General features: G+C 39.3%; 1 protein-coding gene across 50 annotated transcripts in view; it reads right to left on the reverse strand.

Annotated features, from left to right (window-relative positions):
- MAP4K4 (mitogen-activated protein kinase kinase kinase kinase 4) overlaps positions 1-27,503 on the reverse strand; it is a 191,749-nt gene that overhangs the window by 78,984 nt on the left and 85,262 nt on the right. The gene's annotated exons all lie outside the window — the stretch shown is intronic.

Below are 27,503 nucleotides of genomic sequence, written 5' to 3' on the forward strand. Positions count from 1 at the left end.
CTATCAGGCACAGTGTATAATGACCACAACTTGTTGGCACACAGCACGTGGAGCCTGTTCCCTCCTGAGTCACCACAACTAACCATTCACTCCCAGCAATATCTGGGAGCAGCCCAGGACAACCCTAACGGGACTTGTGAAGACCAACAGATTCCTATCAAAAATTAGCACCTGACTATGGCCATAAACAGGCTCTAGTAGAAAGGCATGTGATATCACTCCTGGCATAAGGCCTATAGTTAAATATGTTGGGCCCTGAAAAATTAAACACCTCACTTTCCTTCCACTGGATCACGACTAGGTAACTAGAAAGTGAACTAAAGGTTTGATTTTTTTTTCCTTTTATCCAGAATCAGTCAACGTACAAATATCTGGGATATAAAGACTACAGAAAAGCAAGCCAAAAGAACAATGTCGAACTAAAATGGGGGAAAATAAAAATATTGATTTTAATTTTGTATTTGCAGCCAATCATGCCATGAAGTATGTGCATCTTAGTGGGTTACAAGGCTCTGCTTTACTGATTCATCCCTAACTACTTCCCTCCACTCTTCATATTGCTAAAATTATTCCAAGGGTCATAATTCCATTATGCTCTGCCGGTACGTTCCACTTCTTGACAGAAAACAAATGTTAACTACAATTCTCCCATGAGAAGCTTCCTGAGCAATAACTAAGGATCACAACACATTTTGCTTAGTTTTCGTATTTTCTTTCTTTAGCAACACAAACCTATGTCTTCTAGGATCTGATTTGTTCACCATTCTTTGTAAGAATTAAGAGCTTCCAGAGACACTTAATATTTTCAGATCCCACGGAGTTGAAATTCTTGAGCATTTCATACATTTAAAAATTGTCAGAGGGTTAAATTCAGTGTTATCCACTGGTGTGAAAGACACTTAATATGCACAATGCTAGATACTTTTGGCAGATTATCACAGCACAATCTATTTTCTTAAGTCCAAGATGCCACTAGATAGAGACACTAAAGTACTTTATGTAATGAAACTCTGATTCACCATCAACTGTAAGACATACATTTTAACATTTTTGAAACTGGGCTACATATTAGAAACAATACTATATAAGAACAACTTAAATACAATCAAGTTTGGCAACTCTTTTCTTAATACGACTGAAACATCCAAGTATGATCCGGAAATATAGTAATCAGATTAACACCACCTGCCAGAGTACATCTGAGATTTTAGTAGTCAAATTCTGGAAGCATATGAAACTGAACTACCAAAAATATCAAAAGAAACACACTGTCCTCTCGAATTAGTGTTTTAGGAACTATTTATACATACTTTGAACATTCCTTCTCTTGCTTCTATGCTTTAAAAATGATTATTACACATTTTATAAGATAAAGAATATACAGCACCACTAATTTTCATATTCTAATTAAGAGTGCCTGCCTTGGAGGAAAAGCATTAGAAATGGATGCAGAATCTGCCACTGGCTCTGAGCCAACTACAACTGGAATCCCAATTATGACTAATGTATATGATACATGTTATCTTTGGAGTGATAATGAACCAATCTCTGAATTCCAATTTCCTTTTGGTCATTAGTTAAAAACAAGTTTGGTGGTCTTATTCAAACATAAATATGCACCCCCCCCACCCCCACCACCACCATACACCCCATTCAGCCTGAGAAAATACAGTAGAAAACAGAATTGGCAGGCTAGAACTGAAATTTAACAACAACAATCCCATATATGAAAGAAGTGGACAAAACGACATGACCTAAGTTTATATATCCCATTTCTCTAGGCCAAGTCCAAATGACCTTGCCCTTCATTCTCCTCTTTAGAAGGGCACAATCATATATAGATTAAAACAAAACAAAACTAAACTAAAGGTAACTAGAGAAAGGAGAGGGAACCTTTTGGTGACAAAAGGGAAGGCTCCCTCCTGGTTTTCTCCAATGATGAGGCAGCTGCTAGGCTCGACTCAGCGATTTAATGCAGCTGATGCCAATTAGCATTTTGGACTCCAACCAGGGGAGCCAACTCTCATAGAAAAGGTCTTTGTTTTTGACTGGAAGAGGACTAGGGAAGGGTTTTCTGTTGCCTTCCTTGGCCGCTTAGAGGATGGAGGAGGGAGAAGCATCTGAATAGTGGTAATTTTCAAAAGCAGCTATGAATTTGTATATAAGTCATAGGGCAAACCCTGCCCACTCTACCATTTGAGCATAAAGGAGTACATATTATGGCTGTATTTTTTAAATTGACTCCTTAAAATGTTTTTTAAACTGTTACCCAAATTCTCTTTCCTTCCACTGATGGCAGTAATGATATGAGGAGAGAGAGGCAGACATCAGAAAAGTTAATTGGGAGGAACCCAGGGGATTGGGAAATATTCTGAATAATCATCTTTTTTTCCCCAGCATAATTCTTTACAGAATTAGATCTACCCATTCATAGTTGGAACAAAAAAAGAAAACGTGATTCATTATCCATTCTATCTTTGCCAGTAGAGAGAGGGCTGATAAAATGAGATATACAAATATCTGTCAGATTCGCCATCAAAATGTAAAAATGAATATACACTTAGAATGAAAATACCGATTTTAAAAGATCAGTTTAATCTACTTTTTGTTTTAGTAAACTCTTCCCAAACCCTCCACTCTGTGACTATGAACTAGGAGAAAAATGAGAGGAGATTACCTTTCACAGGCAAATCCCAATTACACCTGAGAGTATTATTCAGTACTACACCAGCTGAATTAATCAAAATTATTATTATTTTTACTCAGACACACAAAAAGTTATACAACTTAAATTCACTGACAATTCAACCAAACGAAAGTGAAGAGACCAATGTAGGCAAACATTCTGCAACAAAATAAGGTTACAGGATCTGGTTCTGGTGGTCAAAGAAAGGAATGGCACTTTCTTTAAAATTAATCAGCCCACTTCTCCCAAGATCAGTCAGTCCCAGAATAAAAATCCAAAAGAAAAATTACAAAATTAATGTAACCAAAATGGACACTTGAGACATCTTACTCAAGAAGAAACACTGTTTTGGGACATTCTGGTAAGCAACTGCCTTCCCTTCAGGTCATAATCCCAGGGTCCTGGGATGGAGTCAAGGTTTCAGGCTCCTTGCTCAGCAGGGAACCTGCTTCTCCCTCTGCCTGCTCTGCCTGCCACTCCCCCTGCTCCTGCTCCCTCCCTCTCTCTCTCTCTCTCTCTGACAAAATCTAGAAAGAAAGAAAGAGAGGAAGGAAGGAAGGGAAGAAGACACATACACACTGTTTTGGACCCATTTCAGAATAAAAGACATTCTCACTAGTTCTGTTAATCAGTGGATGACTTCTGGGACTCCAAAGTCTCAGTGCAATGGCCCCAAGGCCCTTAACCTGCTCTGTCTTTTGTGTCTACAGGCACCACAAAGAACTTTTACTAGACACAGCAAAGTATCCAGAGAGCCCTCTAGCTCTTCTGTCTTCTACAAAGTCTGCCAGGCTACATTACATTACAAGCTGTATTTCAGTGAGATACCATCACTGAACTGGTACCTAGAAAGTGTGTGGCAAGAAAAGAGAATGAAACAATACAACAGTACCATTTCCCTGGATGGACATGGTAGGTGAGTGATGGGGGACAACTTGAGGCTGTGATGAGATGATGCAGGATGGTGAATACACTTCACTCCATTTTCTTCCCCATCACTCACTCATGAAGTCTTGGGAGACTGATGCTTCCATGACTGACACCAAGAACCACAAGGAGGCCAAAATATCTCTCTGCGATAGCCCCCTACCTAAAAGCTCAACATGGCAAATAAACATGATGTTCTTACTCAAACAAGAAAGTCAAATAAGACAGATCACTATTCCTCTAGGATCTAAATGAAACTAATACAATTTTCCGAAGTTTGCGATCATCAAAACCAGGAAGCCCTAACAATCGGCATCAAGCTCCAATCTATGAGACATAACACCATGGGTACAAATGCCTTCGGTAATGTTAACTTGAAACAGTTCATGTCAGTACTTAATTTCAGAATCCATCCATTTTCTCCCTCCATGAGGGAAGTAGCTACACACACACACACACACACACCAAGAGTACCTGCTCTTGAGGACCCTAAAATATAGCAACCTAAAGCAGGACCTGAATCCTAGACTTCGACTGAAATGGAAAGCCGGTCTGCCAGATAAGGCTCAGTGGGGCCAAACTAAAATCCCCCGCCCAAACACCTGACTATAATGGAAGGAAACCAGAATATGTCACCCTAAAATATGCTGGTTTGGCATAAGGGTTATTCTGAACTAAGGGCACTTGAGAAAGAGCAGGTTTAAGGATGACATGCTAACCTTCCCTTTTCTTCCTGAAAGCAAGAGAGAAAACTCCCATGTGAAAGAAGTCCTTCCTACACCAACTGAAAAAAAAAAAATTCTCATCACCAGAGACGGAGATTTGAAACCAAGAGAATTCTGATACAAGCAAACCTTGTTAATATATCTCTTATCTTCCTTTAGCTTCCCCATGTATTTTAGTTACTTTTCCACTACTGCCTCTCTATTCAACCTAGTATGAAGGCATTTGGGTTTTGCCATTTCTCTGAGTCTTTCCTTTTCCTGCAACAGCTCCCACTAATATATATGTGATACATACCAATACACTTCTGTTTTTCTCTTGTTAATCTATCTTTTGTTACAGGGGCATTGGTCAAGAACCTAGAAGGACAGAAGGAAAGACTTCTTCTTTCTCTATATAATTAAACTTGCAATTTTATTATGAGACCAAAAAAGATCAGTAATCCCAAATGCTCAGAAGACAAATATATCATTGACATCAACATTTTGCCATTTACAACACAATTAAGTACATTTAGATATTTACATTCATATTTTAAGGAGCAGACACAAAGAAAAAAGAAATGTTATCAAAGATTATCTCTGGATTATAGATATTTTCTTCTTTGATTTATTTTTTGAAGATTTTTATTTATTTGACAGAGAGAGATAGTGAGAGAGAGAACACAAGCAGAGGGAGTGGTAGAGGGAGAAGTAGGCTTCCCGCTAAGCAGGGAGCCCGATGTGGGGCTTGACCCCAGGACTCTGGGATCATGACCTAAGCTGAAGGTAGACACTTAACGACTGAGACACCCAGGTGCCCCTAACTTATTTTTCTATAACTGACAGGTACTATTTTCCTAATTAGAAAAAGAAAAGTTAAGAAAAGAGTTTAGGTTAGAGGAGACAGCGCCATAGGAATTCAAAATGAGTTTGTTTCTGGCAATTCACATCGTCTGGCTCCCTCTGTCTCACTGGAATAGGATCCTGACCCCATCCATGCTGTTCTAGAGTCACTGCCAGTCTCCTTTCCACCTGTTGTCAGTTATGAGGAAAAACTGTCAGGAGCCTGAAAAGTACCAGAACACTGCTGATTTATTTGCCTTCTACTCGGTCAGCTGCAGCATAGAACTCGGGCCTTCACAGTCATTTCTTACCATTTTCGACGATGATACCAATCCAGACCTGTAACTTCTTGAGATCAAAAACTTCCAAGCTTACGTGTTCCCTAGAGCAAAGAAGAAGCTAAATGGAGTCCAGAAGTAACCGTCATGCTATCTTCGCCTTTCTGACCTGCCAGAGGATCAGTTGAAGAGAATCTTGCCTCAGTCCATTCATACTCTTTCCTAAGTCAGTGGCAAACTTCATGAAGCTTCCCACAGTTCAAGCCAGAAAAGAATACCGTGCTCACTGAATATAGTCTTCCTTAATACCCTAAAAATCAGGCCCAAGTAATGAATGGCAACAAGGGGCACAGCTCTGAGGAAGGTATGGGTATGCTAAGTAGTACCTCTTTGGGCATTTCCTACTGGATCCGTCTGTGTGCACAAGCACAAAGGCTCCTGCTTCATATCTGACGTGGTAAATCAGATAAAGGCTGGGCTCTGAAAAATGTCTTCAGTTAAAAGGAATGATGGGGGTGCCTGGGTGGCTCAGTTGGTTAAGCAACTGCCTTCAGCTCCAGTCATGATACTAGAGTTTGAGGATCGAGTCCCGTATCAGGGAGCAAGTGCGGAGCCTGATTCTCCTTCTGACCCTCCCCCCTCTCATGCTCTCTTTCCCTTTCTCTCTCATAAATAAAATCTTGAAAAAGTAAAAATAAAATAAAATAAAAGGAATAATGGGCACTTCTGCTCCTGGCCAAGATTCATTATCAAGGACTAGATTTACTTTCCCACTAGACAACTACAATAAATAAAACATATGAAAAAGTTTTAAGACACTGGACGTCAGGGATTGGAGGACAGTTGACCCCTGAGAGATGGGAAACATCAGAGAAGCTTTATAATTGCTCCAGTTTACTGCCTTAAGAGGGATTTCAGGGACTCTTACAGAGGGAGGAAACCCAATAGGAGCCCAGGCAATTCTGAGTTGAGAGGCTGGGAAACTAGGCAGCTAGAGTTGGCAGGAAAAAGACCAGAGAGGAGAGAGAGCTACTGGTGCACAGAGAGCACTAGTAAGCTCTAGAGACCAACTGTGTCAATTACCACAAGAAGGAAAGAAGCTTCAGTTTAAAGGTGTATACTGCCATTTTGTTATTTTCAAATAATTCTCTTCATTGTGCATAATTTGCATATCTGGAAAGGGATTCCCCCATTTGTTCTGAAATGGCAATTTACATTCAAATATAACTGAATGACTGCTGAAACACATTTCACATGCTTGGAGAAGTCTCTGGAAGATCTTCGTAGAACTATTCCCTTAGCTCTGAGTATTCAAAGATGCTTACCATAGAAGTGATTCAAGAAGACAATGATTAAGTTTCAAATATCTCCAGGCAAAACAGAAAACAGAATCAACTTATTCTAACTGTTGACAGACATCCCCCCATTTAAGAGCTTTTATGTGACAGAATTCAAGTTAAGATCATTCATTTGGCAATAACACACTGCATCCACTCACATTCTGGGGAAGATGGAACTTAGCACAAATGTGGAGACCACTCCAACACTTCTCAAAACTTAAATCTGTGTGATCATTTCTCCACTACTGTGGTGCAAAGGAAAGCTACAGAATGACATTGGAAATCATAACTTTAATAATTAAAATTTACCTCCTTATTTTCCAATTCCAACTAGGAAAATCATTCAAAATGTGTCTCTCTCCCACCTTTCTCTACTTCTTAGAAACATACCTAATCATTTGAAAAGAGAACATGAGAATATGAAATCAGAAGCTTCGAAATCCCAATAGAAAAATGACTATACTTGACCAGCCAGTAGAGGATCTGATTCTAGGGCCACCATCTGCACTGGACTTGATATGCAAATTGACCCCACATCACTTCATAAAACCCAAAAGGGAAATTTTATTCTGAACTAAACACCAGTGTACTTCATAATAGTCACAGAAATTCATCAAAATGTGTCCCCACGCCTCCCAGCTGGAGAAAGCCTCTCCTCTCTACAAGTCTCACTGTAGCTCTGCCCCATGCCAACTTTAAGTCTCAAGCTCCAGAAGCATCCAGAAGGGCAATGAAAACATTCAATTACATAAAAATCACATGCTCTGGAGACAGATTATTGCTTTTCATAGCACTCACTGCCCCACAATGATTAGTTTAAAATCTATCTTCTCTATGAAAACATAAGCTCCAAAGACAAGGACTCTATCTTGTTCTCTATACCCTGACAGTGCCTATAACCCTGAGTATGTGGTAAGATATGTGATCTTTAAAAAAAAGAGAGAGAGCGGGACGCCTGGGTGGCTCAGTTGGTTAAGCAGCTGCCTTCGGCTCAGGTCATGATCCCAGCGTCCTGGGATCGAGTCCCACATCGGGCCCCTTGCTCCGCAGGGAGCCTGCTTCTCCCTCTGACTCTGCCTTCCACTCTGTCTGCCTGTGCTCACTCTTGCTCGCTTTCTCTCTGACAAATAAATAAATAAAATCCTTAAAAAAAAAAAAAAAGAGAGAGAGAGAGAGTGAGAGAGTAAATTCTTGAGTCTCAGCATCCCTACACATCCGATGAGAAACCCTAATCCATTCCCAGCCAGTGAGTCACAAGCCAGGAGGGTGAATGAAAAAAGACCCTCATGGTGGCTAGTACACAGTAAGTACTCACACAAAGCCTGTAAAAGAGGAAGCCCAGCTGAACTCAAACCACATAAATCTGTGGCATCGCTTGCCTCTGGCAGTAGGTAGGTGAACAGATAATCAACAGCAGGCACTCCGCCAGGCTTACTGACTCACTGCTGTGGTGGACTAAGAAGGCCTAGGCAAGGATGCCACACAACAACTAACCCAAGGGCCAGCAAGCAAAACAGGAAACACACTGTAACCTATTTTCTTTCTGACTGTTAGAGTTACGTTAGGCCTAGTACTAAGAATGATTAGCAACAGGTATCACTAACTCTACATGCAGTTACCTCTGTTCACAGAAGGACACAGTGATAAACCACAGGTGCTCCTCTTGGAAAAACATTAAAAGATACCAAAATCCAGATTCCAAAGACTGAAGGGAACAGAAGACCAATTATCTTCAATATACGATTTAACTAGAAATAAGGTGACTTGTTCTGAGATTGGTATTAATCAATATACTCCCAAGCCTTGAGGAATGTTACAACTACCATGGGTATTTCATTCTGCCTCAACTTCATGTTTTTTCATTCTGAGACATGTTCTGAACACAATACATATTACTGCTGATATTGAGTATTACTTGCATTTTATCAAAAAATCTTTCTTTAAATGTGATCTTAAAAGGTATATAGATTATTTAAAATGTAAATTTTATTGCATATAGGAATAAGAAGTGTTTTTCATAAAATAAATCTTTTACAGTGGAAGGCCATAATATAGTATTAAAGTAATCCAATTTAAACAGGCCAACCAAAATAAAGTTTCCACAAATTTTGAAGACATAAGTTCATATTCTATCTTAACCTTGTTTCTTTTACCTCATATAGTCCCCCCACCACCCGAACCAGCAGCAAGCCTACTATACAGCAATTACTTAAAGCAAAGGAAAGGTACAGATTTCTTTTTTTATATACCAGAAAGGTGAGTGATTGGCAAATTTTTTCTTATTTATGTAGAACTTTAGAGCAGTCTACTACATGAATCTCACAAAACTGCAGTAAGTCATTCTGGTCTAAAAATAGCTCATTAATTTGAGATCATGTTCCTTAATCCATTTTCCTCCTTTCATACACATACCCACATACATAAGGAAAAATTAAACTGCAGACTAGAATCACTGGAAGACAGGCCTGAAAGGAAGGCCTGAGGACACTACAGATACTCTTCGTCTGGCAAAGGTCAAACTGTGCCACTCCCTAAAGAACATGGCAATCCTCCCTTTCTTGGGATCACTGGCTCCCTGTATTCTAAACGACATGGAAGCAAAAACACACAGTGAGTGTTTGTGTGGAGCCTCCTAATTCAGAGCAACTGTTTAAAACTAGAACTCTCACAGAGGGCAAGAAAAAGGACCACTAATTACCCCATGCCTACCCCTGAAGCTGGGGGGTGGGGGGGGTGGGGAGGTAGATTTCTGCACAAAAAAAGTAAAATCATCACCATCAGAACACACAAAGTACCTCAAATGGCATCTCCTCTGAAAGGAAACACTGATTTACAGAGATTTACAGATCTCTGATTTACAGAGATCAAAATGCAAATCAGTTACATGTTCAAATAACTTTCTCCAGTGAAGATCCCAAAAGGACATTCATCAACCCAAACTCCTCTATGAACAAAGAAGGATGTTATCATGTTGGAACCTGACCAACTCATTCACCCCCACCCAGCAACATAAACTGCTAAATTTTACCATCTACCAAGACCCAAAAAATGTAAGCTAGGAAGTTGCTAAGTCACTCCTCTTGACAGCCTTTTAGCAAGAACCACATCCCTATGTATGCCCATGGTACCAATGTATCCAATCAGCACATCGAGGGCCCACTTTGTAACAGACACCGTGCAGGCAGTGGAAAGAGAGAGACAGCAAAACAGGATCCAGAAACCAAAGGCTACTGACAGAGTCAGAAAAGGGCAACTAACTGTCCTGGAGGGGGAGAAAAGATCTCCTTGATGCAGGTAGGGCAGATCTTACAGAACTAAGAATGCTGGGAAGCCAGTTTAAAAGAAATCCATGTAGCATGCAGGATGAAGCAACACCACTCACAGGCCAGCAAAACTACTTTTAAACTCTCTGAGCCCAGACTAAGTTATCAATAAAACAAAACAAATCCATAAAAAAAAATCCAAGAAAACTCCCTCTTCGTATCAGGCTTAGTATAAATTGGCAACTTCATATCTGAGTTCATCAAAAGTGCTCACTCACTGTGCAAAGATGTTTACACACTGATGTATATTCAATAGCTAGGCTTTCTACTGAATACCTAAGCCTGGAGCTACAAACTGACACACAAGAGTACTATAGCCTCTGTCTGCAGAATTAGTTAGGTTGATCTGTTTGCTTAACTAAACACACACACTGTGGGGGGCAAACTGACTTTAAAATTTTATGTTCTCTAAGACTTGTAATCTTTAAAAGAGAAACCTCAAAATCAATAGGGAAAAAAAGAAATGTCTCTTGACTTAAGAGTTCAAAGCAAATAAGGGGTTAATTTGGGGCTTGCTATATACAGAGCTCAGATCCCCTAGATGGTTAATTTTAACTGAAGACAATGACATCCTTAATTCCTTGGGAGGAAAAAAATAAAAGTTTAAAGATATATAATTCTGAAGAGCTTTGGGTTTTTAAATGGTATTTTGAACTCTTTAGGTACTATAAAAACAAGTGCCAATCCAGAGAATGACTTCCCCACAAGTGCCAATGCAAGGGCTATTGAGGTTAACTGGTTACATTACATAATTACATATTAATTTTGTATATAAACTATATATAGTATGTATAAATGTATAATATATGATAAATACAAGTAATTTAATATGCACACATTTACTATCTATATAAAGGAAAAACCCCACAGCAGTACTACGTAATCGTGCCTCAATATCTTCATTAAAGATGTACAGGAGTTGCGAAGAAATGCATCTCAATGCAATCCTTGTGAGACGTGAATCAAACTATATTCACTGTGTTTGGCCAAAACCTTCATTGCTGTTTTTTGCTACCTATTATACTAAATAGCCATTTCTTAAATCTAGAATGAAGAAAAATGGCATGGATCCAGTGGCACTGGACGAGATGTTTATAGATACACACTCAATAAGACAATGATACTCTAAATTCACTGATATCTTCAAGTCTACAGAGAATGCCATCCTGGGCTCCTCTTGAGTCACCTGTGACTTCTATACTGCATAAGGATACTTGGGATTATTCCATTATGCACCAAATAATTTTCATATAGTTGCAGGAGAAGAGAATTACATTCTTAGACCAGATGTTTTCAGCATTGGCACTGCCAAGCACACATGGAAACCCCACAGCTGTGTCCATCGATCACAGACATGAGGTCACAGTCCAGTTTAGAGATGGGCTGGCAGCTGGCTATCTTCCCTCCATACAAATGGAGCAACAGATGCTGAAGATATTATGTAAACAAATACTGAGACTCAACTACTTCAATTAAGCAACTGAAGGAAGATTTGAATCAAGTATCAATAGAAATACACAGAATCTATTAAAGAAGTTTAAAATACTACATTAGTTTCACAAATAGTTATCAGACTTTTCCTAAGTCATATACTGCTTCTTTTCCCTAATTCCCATTTTCGTTATATTCAGGTAAGTTAAAATGATAAGAATAATAACAAACACACTGTCACTTATGGAGCAACTATCAATGAAAATGTATTGAGATTAAGTAACCATGTTGTATAGTGGCGATCAGTCCCCACCTTTAGGCCAAGGAGAAAAACAACTAAAGTGCTTCCAGCCGCACAGTTTTATGAAGTTACTTAAACCAGCCTGTTCTGCAGTATTTTACAATCCAAAGGCTACACTGTCCCAGGAAAGTATACGGAGGGAAGAAGTAACTACTACATGAATATGGAGAGTATTTACGCACTATTAACAAGCTTAAAGGTAGAAATGTATTGTCAGGCAGTGACTTTAAGTTTACGTTTAAGACTGTGTAAGAGTAAAGCACTGATCTAAACTGTTTAGGAGAAATCATCTTAGAATAAATATGAACTTATTTTTAAACTAAATGCAGCTATATAAATAAACACACATGTTCAGCAGGGAGTTCCTTGAGTGATTATCAACAACAAGAAATAGCTTTAATCCACAGAAGACTGGAAACAGACCAAAAAGTCATCTATAATAATCTTGTGGGGGGAGGCAGTGGCAGAGGGAAGAAGGCAAGGGCACTGTAAGGAAAAAAAGTTTTCCATCTTTCAATTTTCTAGATAGTACATTACTTTTAGTGTTAGAGATAGGGCTATTTTATCATTTTGAAAATTAATTTTTTATATATAGGCACATATGTATGTATTTAGTATATAAAACTAGAAAAATAAACACTAACATGTTAACAGTAATTAAGCCAAGGTGACAAGAATTATGAAATACTTATTTATCTTTTTATTTCTCTATATTTTCTCCCTAGATTATCTACATTTCATAAACTAAAAAACAAAATCAATACTTCAGAAGTCAGTTAAACTTTTTATTTCTACTGTTTTATCGAGCTATAATTTATATACCACAAATGTATATAATTTATATATAATTTACATACAATTTACTATAAAATTGTAACTTATAATAAATATAACATAAACTTCACTTTGAAGATGCATCTTTGATCACAAATGTCACCACCCTGCTATCCCTTTTGTCTCTGGATTGACTAAAGGATAAGGACAGTTCCTTTACACACACACCCTCTACGAACCAGTGTCATTATAAAATGCTTACACCAACAGAGCAGGACGCAGTATTACTCTGCTTACTCAAACTATCATAAGGAAGTGCCCTGTTAGTTTACAGAAGGTGAAGGGAAGAGATGAGAAAATGTTGCTTGAACTGTGTGAGGAGCATCACTCCTAAGTAGCAAGTCACAGAGAGTAACCGGGTCCAATCATACCACGGTTCTCACAACGACCCAGAGAGGCTACTGCTTCACCCTGCAGTTTCAGATTTTAATCTCTTCTATCATAACAGCCTTTTCTTCCTTTCCCCTTTTGATCAAAAACATTAGTGTAATCATTTTCTTCTTCTTTCTAAACAACTTAGGGAAGAACAAATAACCAGGGAATCTTCTTTAGTTCTAGTCTGAGAGGGGGAGGAATCCAGCATCCTCAGTAAGTGAACAAAAGTGAGAGGAGACTGGATGTAGCCCAGGCCCATTAAAAGTGAAGGAGAGGCAAAGAAAGTGTCCATTCTTTTCTTGTAAGAACACCTCCTCTCACTCACTCACTTGCAAGAGTGATCACCAAGGGGGCTCAGGGGAAGGTGATTCACCACCAGGAAATAGCACATAATGACACATTCCCACATCCTAAACAGTTACTACCATTACTGCTACACTCTTGGTTATGAGAGAATGTCACAGCAAACAGTTAGTTGTTTTAAACATTCTTGTCCTTTAGAAATTAGGAGTAGACCCTGAGAGATTTCTCACCTAAGATCCATTGAGAGACCAACATAGGGAAGGAGCTGGGCAGGGCAGGGTTGGGGAAGAACACAGGCTTGCTTGGAATTTTGTTTGGTTTCATCTCTCTATCTTTATTTCACCCCAAACCTCCACCAGCTTAAGGGAGGTGGGGAGGACATGCTCCAAATGCAGGAGGGTCAGCAGAAAAGCCCACCAGCCTCACAAACAGGATGAAAATTTGACAACAGTGGAACATCACTGCTAAGACTCAGCCAAACAAAAATCCCCAAGGCGTGGTATTTAAAAAAAAAAGTCTTTGCTGAAGACTTGTGATAGAGGAAAAAGTTCTGTCTCCAGTGAAGACAGGGGTTCTCAAAGAAGTTCCTAAAATATTTTATTTCCAGTCATCAAAAGTTAGCATCATTACCCACTCTTTCTCATGACTCTTGCAGTTAAGCAAATAACATTACATCAGAAGTTAAATATTTAATCATGCCCAAACATGAGAAATAAAGAAGTGAATGTGTCCCTATAACATGGACTCAGCATCTTATCTATTAAAGGAGAAGTTCTTACACTGGGTAAATTTCCTTCTATTTCTGCAGCAAGTCAATTCATCACGTATTATGCGCAAGATGGTGCTATGCTGCATTGCCAGCTCTATGCTCAACTGGAGAGAGGTATTCACTTGGAAGCTAGTGTGACACAATAGATTACTAATAGAATTGAAAATAAATAAACCATCTCTATATGCAGTAACATGAATGGATCTCACAAACATAATGTTAAGTTAAAGATATAATGGTACCATATGGTTCCATTTATATCAAGTACAAACACAAGCAAAAATAATATCTCGTGTTAGAAGTCAGGATACTGGTTATTCTTGGGGGAAGGAATTACTCACTGAAAGGAGGCACCAAAGGCGAGCTGGCAATGTTCTGTTTCTTGATCTAGTAGCTGGTTCATGAGTGGATGTGTTCACTTTTTCGAAATGCACTGAACTTTCAATGTATGTCTTTTTCCATATTCATGTTATACTTCACCGCCAGACTAAACAATTAGACACAGTTACCCTTGAGAAGTGGCTACTTCAAAACCTTTTCAAACCTGAAAACACACAACTACAGCCAGGGGTATATTAAGGAGAAAGAAAAAAGGTATTTGAGAAGGTCCAGATAAAAGAAACAAGATAAAGAAAAACTGGCATGGATTCAGAGCCCGCAGACACCGTGACAACCATCAGATCGCAGATCACAGCAGCAGTCCGGGTTCAGAGGCAGGTTTCCACCTATCCAGGGCTTGCACTCTGTGTCAGAACAGGAGACCAATTAGCAGCAGTGAGTACGAGGGAGAGGAGCCAGGAGATCAATTTCTTTTACCCTGCCATGGCTTTGAATAGAAGCTGAACAATTGTAATGATCCGAAAGATCACTGAAAACCTCTAATACATACTGAATAAATATAATGCCCAAGGTTTAAAGGGACAAATTTGAATCTGTAGAAGTGAACAATTAAAAGAAACACAAGCTTTGAGGCAGGATTACAGTTATAATATAATCTAGGCTTTGCCATGCCACATCAGCATGTAGAGCTAAAAATCTAGGGGACAGTCTCATCTGTGGCACAGCTGAGCTGTCACAGTGAATAACAGGAAAAAGGCTGCTCTCTCAGGGTCTGCTCTTGCGCCAAAGGACAGCTTTCCTACCTTGGGGCAGAGAGAGCCTAGCTTCCTGCACTGCTTCAAGGCCATGTATGGGTTAGTACTGCACCCACAATATTGCAGATGTGGAAGCTAAAAACTTAGGCAACCAGCTAGCTATTTCTCTAATCTTGCTTTAGATCATTCCCACTAAAGTCAACACTCTTCTCTATAGGGTAAGTACAAAAGTCAGAATAATTAGAAGACAGAGATTCTGTCACTAGAGATTTCTCAGCTTTCTTCTCTCAGGATATGATGCTGAGGGGAGGAGAGGCAGTGAGGTTTCACCAATTAAACAATTAAAGCTTTTCTTCTAAAAGCTCTTTCATTGTCATAGCAATGTTAAGACATTATATGTTCTTAATGTGGGTTTTCACTGGACATTAATAAGAGTAAGAAAACAAGCAATTCCATAAGTTTTATTATACAGGCATTTTAGTTTAGCCTATGAATTTATACTCAGGGCCTATAAAAACAATTTCAACTGGAAAGCAGCTATTGGGATTAAGTTTAGAAAAACATGGCTGGAGGCATTGAAGAGGTCCTTTTAAGGTATCATTTTAAAAGGTGAAATGTTTCAAACAGAATGGGCACAGGATATTTGAAATCTGTTTTTTCTAATTGTACTGTTTTACCACTTTGCCACATCTCAAAGGGTATCTCAGGATATATAATTAAAAGTTTAATCTTAATATAGTTTCATAAACAAAAACATACACACACCCATACAAAACCATTAAGCAACTATATATAACTTCTTTAGGCTTTGGGCTCTTCACGTAGAAAAAGAAGGGGCACTCTAGTAGATTTCTCATGTGTCCTAGCACTGACATTATTCATTCATTCAACAAACATTCATGAAATGCCTTCTATACATACCAGGCACTGAACTTGTGCTTGGGATGATACATCACTGAAGCGGGGGGGGGGGGGGGGGGGGACAAAGATACTTTCCATGAGGGAGCTTTTATTCCAAGGAGAGAAGGGGTGAGTGGAGCGATGATAGAGGCAAGTGATGTACACCAAGCAGAATAAATAGACCAGTTATACACTGTGCTATGAAACTGGAAAACCTACAATAAGGTAAGAGCATTAGGGGTCAGAAGGTGCCACTGGGCATGAGGGTGAGGGAGTAGGCCATACAGTCATGAAGGTCATTCTGCAGGAGTCATCAACAGTAAATGGGAGGTCTTCAGGCAGGAGCTCCCTGGCAGGTGGAGGAAGAAAGAGCAGACCTGTGTAGTTGAAGGAGGGCAAGGAGGCGGGCAGGAGAGGTCTGAGACAGAACAGGGCAGGAGTCCAATCTGGTAAAGTACTGTCGGCCACTCAAAGAGCCTGAGTTTTCACTCTGAGCTCAGGAAGGAAATCAATGAAAGATTCCGATCAGACTTTGTTAAAGGATCACTAGGCTGCTATGCTGAGAGAAGAGGGGTGTACAGGGTGGTGGCAGTAGTAGTAGAGGCTATAGTGGGAAGGGTCAGATCTGAGTGATATGTGTGTGATCTACGTGTGACAGTTCCTTAAAGAAAGACAGACTATTACAGTTTGTTATGGGTTTCAAATATACAAAAGTAGAGAAAACAGTGTAACAGACTCTCCTATACCTATAATCCACATTCCATATTTGTCCATCAATGGCCAAGATTATTTTGACATAAACCTGCTACTGTTTGGAGGAAGGGAACACTACAAGATTTCCTAACAAATGAGATGAGCGTTATATGACAGGAAGAGTAGTCACCAAGCACTCCAAGGCTTTTTTGGCCCAAGAAAATATAAGGTTGGGGATGCCACCAAATGAGAAAGGGAAAGGCTGCAGGTGAAACAGGTTTATAGGCCAAAGACAAGGAACTCACAGGACATACACTGAGTTTGGGCTATTGGACACCCTGTTAGAGATGCCAAAAAGGCAAGTGATAAGCATACGCAGAGTTCAGAAGAGTCTGGTCCCAGGACCTGAGAACACTATCCCTAGAAAGTTCACTTGCAAGAGTGGCCCTTGGATTTCAGGAGGGTTTCCACCACTCCTAGAACTGGTAAGAGTGGCTCACTGCTCCTACCTAGATGGTTTGAACAAACAACGTGGTTTATTGCTGAATACCCACTTTCCTGCTGGGGGTCTGAAATTTTTGGTACATGTCAGGTAGATGTGTTTATGTGACCAGCTCCAAATAAAAAATCTGGGTACTGAGTCTCTAATGAGCTGCTCTGGCAGACAACACTTCACATGTATTTTGACAACTTATTGCTGGAAGAATTAAGCACTTCTTTTATGACTCTAATGGGATAGGATTCTTGGAAGGTTGTGCCTGGTTTCCTTCGGACTTCATCCCATGTTCCTTTTCCCTTTGCTAATTTTGCTCTGTATTCTTCCATTATACTATAAATCACAGCTGAGGATGAAACTGTATGTTGAATCCTGTGTACTCTTAGTGAATCATAAAACCTGAATGGTCTTGAGAACCTCTAATACACATGTTTTCCAATAAATTTGCTGGGAATGGAAACAGGAAGGAAAGTATCAAGATGGAAAACAAAATTTTGCACTTACAGCTCTAAAATTTATTTAAAAAAAAAAAAGCTGGTGGGGAGGGAAGAAGATATTTTTAAAAGAACAGGGCCCATACTTAAAAACTAGCAATTTAGGTTATGCAGAATTTGCTGGGTGACTGTTTTATTCAACTATTGACGTAGAAAAATGCCTTGGATTCATGAAGCAATGGAATTAAACTAAGAAAGTGCAGAAGCTGCCTGGAGAGGGAGCGCTCATTAACGATTACAAAGAGCATCCATTCACAGCAAGTTTTGTTTTACCAGGAGATCAAGAATAGCTCCTTCTAGAGCATAATTAACTTTCTATTCCACCCCAGATCTAAGAATTGTAGGTATTAAAAAGTTATGACTTCAATGAATGAATTAATACAACTTCATGAACAGCATTAAAGAACAAAACAAAACAAAACCCCCTGCAAACTGTAGTTGACATTTGGCATTTCCAGTCCCAAATGAACCAAAACTATACCTGACCAAAGCGTTAGTACTTTGTTACATCTTTGGTAAAAATGAATGGTACTCTTTTCTATTTCTTTTTAATATTTAAAATTATCCCACAAAGCAACAGAGAAAAACATATGATTACAGAGTACAGTAATACAATAAAAGTCTACTAGAACATACCATTATTAGAGCTGCCTCTAATTTATTAAAGGAAATCTACGTATATTTTATGTCAATGACCAAAACACTTTTGGATATTCTCCTTTAAGCTGCCAGGACAGTTTTTAGAAACAGCAAAGTAAGCTAAGCATCACCCATGTGAAGGGTTCTGTCCTAAGACTGGAAGAGCCACAAGAACCCTAAGAGTTAGCTCTCTAAAGAGTTTTTCATCTAGTACAGAATAACAGAGCATGAAATGAATGTATAGAAACTGTTCTCTAGGTGATCATTAGAAGAGCACTAGAAAATTGCTCGTAGGGCCAGGCCAGCAAAAGTAGTTGCTAAGGACCAGAAAGTAATGCCCATAACCAGAAGGGACAAAGAAGCCACCTGATGCAGAAGTCTTCAGGGATATAAGACACAGAAAGGAAGAAGGAGGCCACCTGGGAAAGGTCATGAGTATCTAAGAAGGAGAGTAACAAAAGTCGAGGAGTAACAAGTCTTCCGCAAAAGTGATGAGTTATCTTAGTATCTTCAACGAGAAGGAAACAAAGAAAACCTCATTTACTGTGTAAAAAAAATAATATGCTAGACACTTTAAATCTATTATATAATTTTAATTCTGACAAAAACCTATGAAGTAGGAATTATTATTCCATCTCACAGATGAGGAATCTGAAGCTTCATTAAATGTAATTCTAGGCACTAGTCTAACAAAGAGTATTACTACTGTTTGGGGGTAAAAGCCAGGACAGAACTATTAAGTAAAGAGGCTGACTTTCTAGAGGGTTCATAAACTATAAATTCATCTTGAAAAATATTTATAGGCCTCAAATTTGCATTCAAAGGAAAGGCAGAAAAAAGATCATTTTTATTAGTTCAGTGACAATTCTAAAAGCAAAACCCAAAAATGTACTGTGTCTCTTTCTAACCACTAATAATTTTAAAGGACTCTTTTCTTTCCTGAAAGAAATTTAAGTGTGAAATTTCAGTGTGAAGAGCAGATCCTACTAATCCGTGATTAATTTTACTATCTTTTATTACAAAGATTGAGAATGCTATAAAACAGGATCATATTTTCAAAATCCTCTGTGGTAACAATATATTACTATAATTTTCTCAGACAATGAAAACAATAGTATATATCTATTGTAAGCTTCGCCAAGTGCCCACCAAAAATCAAGCATCCTATACAATTCATCAAAGATCTTGGTTCCTACAACTTACAAGGCACTGCAACTTGGTATCTGCTACTATGTTAGAACCACTACAGAACACCACTATACTATGCTCCTAATGTGAACTAGGAGGTATCATGGTATAATGAAAGGAAGACTGGGATGCTACTTTGGCAACAAGCTATGAAACTCTGGGCAGACTGCCTTTCTGCATATCAACTGTTGTCATCCATAAGCAAAATGAAGCCTTTTCAACATGAAAAACATAAAATGTCTGAAGTATATATAGCTACTCTTCCTTTGCTTATTTACTTACTAAATGGTAAGAACAGAAGAACATTTATATTATGTAAAATCCAGTAAAATTCTTAAATTAAAATGAATTAATCAAAAATAAAATTTTTCTACTAATCCAAAATAGAGATATATTCTATCTCTGCCAAACAAACAAACCCTAATCCTTTAAAATAATTCACTATCATATCACCAGCAGCATAGTTATTTTTAAAACACTTTAACAGGTACCTATTTCTTGAGAAGTTCAACCTTCACCCTTCATATTACTTGGGGAAAGAAGGATAGATGGATTCAGAAGAAACAGGAGCAACATTTACAATCAGAAAAGCTTGGAAACGAGTCCCAGCCTTTTGTTCTTTCTTTCTAAAAAGAGAGATGATGCTCTCTGTCTCAAAGTCTGCTGTGTGAATTCAAGCAAGTGCCTGTACCATACCCTATGTGATGGCTGGCACAAGTCCTTAAAAATATTTATTAGTTCACTTCATGCACTCTACACTTGCCCAGCCAGTAGATCTTCTTCATCACTTTAGATGAATTCTAGTATCTAATAAATTTTTTATAAAAAGAAAATATTAGAAATAGCATAATCCTTACCCTGACACATTTGTATAAGGGCGTTTATTTATCTTAGGCTATGCCAGGTATTCTCAATTGGAGTGATATCATCCCCCTCCCTGACAGGGAAGAAAAGTAGGTTTGGGAGGTGGAGGGAAAAAAACATCACTTTTTATGTATAGCGCATAAAGATATACATACAGGACATGAACAGATACACAGACATTTTAAATTTCATAAGGAGTTATTAGGAAAAAATATCTTCAAAGGCTTCTTAGGGAGCTGATAATGAAAATAAGGCTCAGAAATACTGCTATATTTTTTGAGGATACAGTAGAATTACCAGTTCTCAAAATCAGTAATAATTTTTAATTAAAATAAATCAAAATTAAATCAATGTAAGAGTTTTTCTTCAAGGACTTGTACCAATATTAAAATAATAACAACAAGAAGAAGAAGAGGTACACCTTGTACAACTTGTGATCTTTATCTATAAAAAAACTGACCAAGGAAAACATTCCAAATTAGGAACTGCAATCTAAGATGAAGATTACTTAAATTAAGTTAGGAGTTATCAAAGGTAAGAAAATGTCAGAGAGGAAATTTGGCATCCCAGTTTCTCTCTTGGTAGCAAAAACAGAGAAGGCAGTTTTTGTTTTGTTTTGTTTTGTTTTTTTTAAAAAGGGAGGGGTGCCTGGGTGGCTCAGTGGGTTAAGGCCTCTCTCTGCCTTTGGTCATGATCCCAGGGTCCTGGGATCAAGCCTCGCATTGGGCTCTCTCCTCAACGGGGAGCCTGCTTCCTCCCCTCTCTCTCTCTGCCTACTTGTGATCTCTTTCTGTCAAATAAATAAAAATCTTAAAAAAAAAAAGAAAGAGAGAAAAGAAAGGTTAAAAAAAAGAAACCAAAAAAAGAAAGACTATCTGAGGCAGGGGTCGGGGGGAGGTGGAGGAGGACACACAACTGCCATCAAAGCTGACAGCTGCACATGGTCTCAAGGATACACAACCATCTTCTCCTGACAGCCCTCAAAGATGCTGAGTGAGTGGGCCAGAGCCATGGACAGGCACTTGCTGGACAAAGTGTCAGCAGATGCCTGAAATGGAAGAGGCCAGTACCAAGCTATAAGGCCTGCAGCATTTAACTGGACTCCGAAGAATAATAGGATAGAACAATAGGTCACACAATCGACAGAGATCTCTCCCCCCTTTCCTTTTGTTCTTATTTTTAGTCTAGACAAGAACAGCACATTCATTACATTTTGCTCCCCTTCAACTGAAAAGAGATGAAACTGTGAAGCCTGACAGGGCCTTGCTTTGTCACTAGAGTAAGAATGTTCTGCTCCCTACCATCAGAGCATAGACTCCTTAAGAACAAGAAATTTGTCCCCCTCCTCTTCCATGGACCTAGCTCAGGTGGTGCTCAAACACTGCTCTACCAGATGTGATCTATATTACTTAGCATTGGGCCTCTCTGGGACTCCTGCCTCTCCAATCTGATGATGGGCATAGGCTAGGTTTTTACCAACTGTCCCAGGCAATGACATGTTTTTACATAACTTTTATTCTTCCAATCCTAGGAACATAGTGCAAGGAATATGAAGGGTACTCAATAAAATGTGCTGGCTGGCTTCCTGCACCCCAACGAGCATCAGACCTAGCATCTTCCTTTCCTCCAAGGAATATGCCATGATTACCAACCACAAACATTTTGATCCTAAGACTAAAAAAAAGTCTGCTCTGGCTGATCTGCTAAAAACAAACTTGAGAAAGGAGAAAATTGGTCAAGACTAATCCAATCTTTAAGGTCCAGATCAAATCTACTTAGAACCTAATCTTTGAAACTGTTAACACTTTCAAAGGCTCATCAATGGAGAATCAAAGATCGGGATTCTAATCCCTGTAATCTAACTGCGCAAGAGGTGCCAGTGTCTCTGAGCTAGAATTCTTCACTCGTAGATATGAGGCTTTTTCCCCTAAGGTTCCATTAAAATAGGGGTTTTTAAACTTGAATGTACAGCAGAGTCCCCAGGAGGGCTTGTTATAAACCAGACTGCTGGGCCCTAGACCCAACCCAGAATTTCTGATGCAGCAGTCTGGGTGGAACCTGAGACACTGCATTTCTAACAGGTTCCTGGGTACTCACTGGTGCAGATCCAGAAACTATACTTTGAGAATCTGCTACTTTAACCCCATCCCATGCCAGAAGGGCCAAGTGGAGGAAAGACTACGGGACTGGCCAGAAGACTGGAGTGGAACTCTCTATTCTGTGGTGATGAACTGCAGTAAAACATCATTCCACAGAGCACCACTTCATCTCAGTTTGACATGAAACACCGCATACTAAGTTTGCCTTTGTTCTCTCTGCAACACCCCAAAAAACGTTTAGCCCTACGTAGCCCAAAGCAATGACCAACACAAATCAGGGCATTGTGGTACAACTACTTGTACCAGAAAACGTTTAAGTACTCAAAACCAAAGGAGTCCTGTGAAAAAGCATGGATTAGCTCCCATAGCCAGATGAGGCACAATTTGATTAAATAAATCGTAACATTGAATACATTTGCCCATGTCTACACCAACATCCAGAAGAAGAGAGAAAACAAAGAATGGTGGAAATAGGTAAGGAAATTATTCTTTATAGACCAATGCTTACTAATATAGAGGACAGAAACGAAAAGTCATTATTTCACTGCAATAACTAAATCAGGGAAGGATCACCAAATGAATGCCAAAACAGTTAGTTAAAAAGTTGTTGGTGAACAGAATATTCACACAGTGCCAAAGTACTGGCCTGGAGATTATTTACAAAATGCAAAGCTAACAGTGCATCCTGAGAGAGGAGAGCTCTGGCAGCTCCCTCTTTAATAGAAGATTGAACTTGGACTTGGCTTCACTAATAGACAACTAGAAGGGCTGTACCTCCTGATGTGATGCAATGGGAGGGATCTAATACCACGAATGAGGCATTCTTGCCAATACACACACACACACACACACACACACACACACACACACACAGAGTCTAACCAATGCTCCCAACCCAATTTCCAGTTTTCAGGAAATGTAGGAAGGACCAGTTAAAGCACAACATAAGGAAACAGGCAAATCCAGTATGTGGGATATTTTACAAAACAACTGGGTACATTCTTCCAAAAGTCAATTTCTTAAAAATGAAAGAGCAGAGAAGAAAAAGAAAAGCATGGGAGGGGCCAGGAGGACACAGAGGAACTGATCTAGACAAAAAGTGAGTCAAAAGATAACCAAATGTAATACACAAACCCTGGCACTTTTGAGGATATCTGAATACAGACTGAACATCAGACGAAAGTCTGTAAGCATTAATTAATTCTTTTAAGATGGTATTATGATTATGTGGAAGACCGTATTTTAAGAGAAGCACACTCATACAAGTGCAGGGTCATGATGGTGCTACAACAATACACATACAACATATACACAAAATGTTAGCAACTATTGAATCTAAGCAAAGGATAGAGCATGTTCATTCCTTCAACAGTTCTGTAATTATGAACATTTTCATAGTAAAAAATTGGGGGGAAATTATTAAAATGAAAACATTAAATATAATTCTCAGAGATAAATCTTACTCTGAGAGCTTTTGGTCCTCAAGTTGGTCTGGCTAATTGACTTTCCTACCTTCTAGAGCATTAACTCAAAGTAATGGGATATCCCAAAACTGTAAGAAACAAACTATTAGCCCCTCACATTAAGACACAAGGACTAAAAGGAAGGAGCTTATCAAGAATTCAAACAATCACTTCAAGTTTCCCTGAAAACACATCAAAAACATATACACACGACTGCACATCCAACTGGGGAAATCTGAACAAGCCCTATGGACTGTATCAGCGCCAAGTGCTGGTGGCCTGACCTGTTCTGAAGCCAGGCTGGCAGATGTTGCATAAGGGTGTGGGCTTGTTTGCTGTAATTGAACATTGTAAGAGCAACTGTTTGCTTGCCTGATCTTGGGCAAAGGCCTCAGTTATGAAGATGTTAGAAAGAAAACTGGGTGTTGGTATGTGAGACCCCACCCCCCATATAATTCTCTACAAATTCTTTGAATCTATAATTATTTCAAAAACAAAAGCACCACATTATAGATCTCATGTCCGGTTTTCTCCAGTTTGAACGTATCCTTAACCTGCTCCTTACTCTTTCCCACAACCAAACTGATAAATGACAAGCTTTCTTTAAAAAGAGCTCTTCACAATCCTAAAGATAGTCAATTCTTAAAATTGTGAAAGTCGGAGAAGATATACAGAGATCTCTACATCTCTTGCAAATAAATGCCTCCAGTCTAGACTCCCCACTTCCCTACGTAGTACCTTTACTTCACCCCAGGTGAAATATGAATTTTCAGCTGGCTCCGTTTTCCAGGATCACAAAATCATGTATATGTACAGAAGTGATGAGGACTCAGTGCAGCCAGCCTACAGCACATTCATTCAGGGATGCCAACAGCTGAGGAGAAGAGCAGCCACGCCATTTACCTCCCCATGTCTGCTGCTGTTCTGGCCTTCTGAGCCTGAGAAATAACTAGTAGGCTGGTAACTGCCTCTCAATTTCACTTGAGGAAGAGGCTCAAGAGTCAGGACACGTCCATGATTTTTCCCCCCCGGAATAAGCATTCATACTTTTTGTTCCTGAGAAGAAACTGAGTAAAATTCAGGAACTATACAGAATCCTCCTCTCATCAACAGGACCATTCCAACAGCCTCTTCTGCTGGAGCTGAAACCAGAAACATCACCTACAATTTTCCCCTCATGCCAGACTGCTCCCAAATCCCCCTTAGGGCAATACCTAAAACTTGACAAGAGCAGGGAGATCCTTGATGTGAGGGGTGGCAAGGTAATGTTTTCTAGGGTGCCAGCTGCCGGATACCTTCTTTCCATAACTGATAATTGCTCTGAGCCCTGACCATGCCCCAAGCTGTTGCACAGAGGTCACTCTATAGAGAGGTCACTGTATGAAAACAACACACAAGAAACATTATTGAGAGGCCAAATGGTAAACGGCTGATTGGGTTTGTGTTTGTTCTGAAGACTCACCATCTGGTTATCATTTTACCTGAACACGTGGGCTTTGCATAATTATTTTTAAAGGAGTCCTGAAAATGCATTTGTCCAACAGTGCCTGATTTTGCAGGCAATTCCTTGCCTTCCCTTGTATACCTTTTGTATACAACTCAACAAATGTGGAATACAAAAGCATCTATCACACACATAGATATATATTTCATAGCTATGCTCATATATGACTAGTATATAAACCAAAACACCAACAGTGATTATTGCAACGTGGCACTATAAAGATTTAATTTTTAAAAGTATTTTCCTATATTTTACGCTTTTTTTAAAGCTGCGATTATATACTTCAAAGCTACCATCAGAGCCGGGCTTAGGGGAAGAGGGTTGCTCTGGAGAAGACAAACCTCATTCAGATTCCATTTGAGATGTGGAAGGGAGCACAGCCTGGCTGGTGACAAAAGCTCTTTAAGCCAGGGCAGCACAGGCTGAAGTGAGAAAAGAAATGCAACTCTCAGGGCACCTGGATGGCTCAGTTGGTTAAGCGTCTGACTCTTGATTTGGGCTCCAGTCATGGTCATGGTCCCAGGGTCATGGGATCAAGCTCTGCAGTGGCTCCACACACAGCAGGGAGTTTGCCTGAGGTTCTCTCAACCTCCATACTCCCTTTCCACCCCCGCCCCACCCCACTCACCTGTGCACTCACACTCTCCCTCTTTCTCTCAATCCATCAGTCAAGAAGGAAAGAGGAAAAAAAAATATGTAACTCTCAGAACTTCCAAATGCTTCATAAAATCCCTAAAGCTTACATTCAGAATGATGCCCAGTCTGCTAACAAACAAGTCAAGAAGTGTGTCAATAAATGCCAAAGAACACGGGCTCCAGCTACACCTTTTCCCACCGTGGCACCAGCACCATGCCCAGTGGCAAGAATGGAGGCTTGAGAGGAAGGTGCCATCCATCATTCCATTCACAGAGGGCACTTCAGAAATAAGTAACTTAACTATTGTACTTAAATCACAATTAAAATTTTGGTTCTTCACCACTCTTTAAAATAATCTTAAAAATAATATTTAACTGGAAAGCATCCAATTTCCCCAAGCTGTACACCAAGATAGGCTCACTATAAAACAACAGAAGAGTCCTTTACCACAGTAGAATACAAGAAACTTTAGGCCACTCAACAAAGCAATGGATACCTTTTCATTATAAAGTCTCCAGTATTCTCTCTGGCAGAAAAAAAGAGAGCTGCCATCTCATAAAATGTCCCATCTTCAAATATCTGTAGGAAGTTCTATAATTTGTCCCATAGTCCACAGGTAACAATGTTTTCTAATTCTTACTAACAAACATGCACACTGGAGATGAGCATGTTCTTAAAGACCAAGGAGAGAAAAGGACGGAGGAAGAAACTACTCTAGAATGCTCGACTGCACACCTGATGGTTTAGCCATTATTTCCCCAGACCAACCCCAGAAGTGGGGAAACTATAGCTTGATATAAAGATAACCCAAATCAGGGCGACCGGGTGGCTCAGGCAGCTAAGTGTCCAACTACTGATTTTGGCTTAGGTCATGATCTCAGGGTCGTGAGATCAAGCCCCTATTTGAGATTCTCACCCTCTCCCTCTGCCCCCTCCCCTGGTCCCTGCACACGTGTCCTCGCATGCATGCTCTCTCTCTCAAAAAGAAGTAAAAATAAATTTTAAAAAAGATATCCTAGATCCCCATGGCTGCTACCTAACTCTCTCTAGAATCTGTGATAGATCATGGTAAATCTTATTCATAACTAGGCAAGTCAAAAGAAACCAAGAGAATGATTAAGTAAGATTTCAGATAAAAATAATTTAAAGTAAGACAAATTTTATTCACTACAGTCCATGGTCCTTTTTAAAAAGTCTAAGTATGGACTTGAGCATGTATGTACACTCACAGGAACATATACACTTACTTTTGTGTAAATTAATCTCTCCTCTTTCCCATCTAAAGCTACAGAGTAAATCCTCATGTGACCATTTCAAG

The sequence above is a fragment of the Mustela lutreola genome, chromosome 9 (assembly GCF_030435805.1).
Source record: "Mustela lutreola isolate mMusLut2 chromosome 9, mMusLut2.pri, whole genome shotgun sequence".
Taxonomy (NCBI): domain Eukaryota; kingdom Metazoa; phylum Chordata; class Mammalia; order Carnivora; family Mustelidae; genus Mustela; species Mustela lutreola.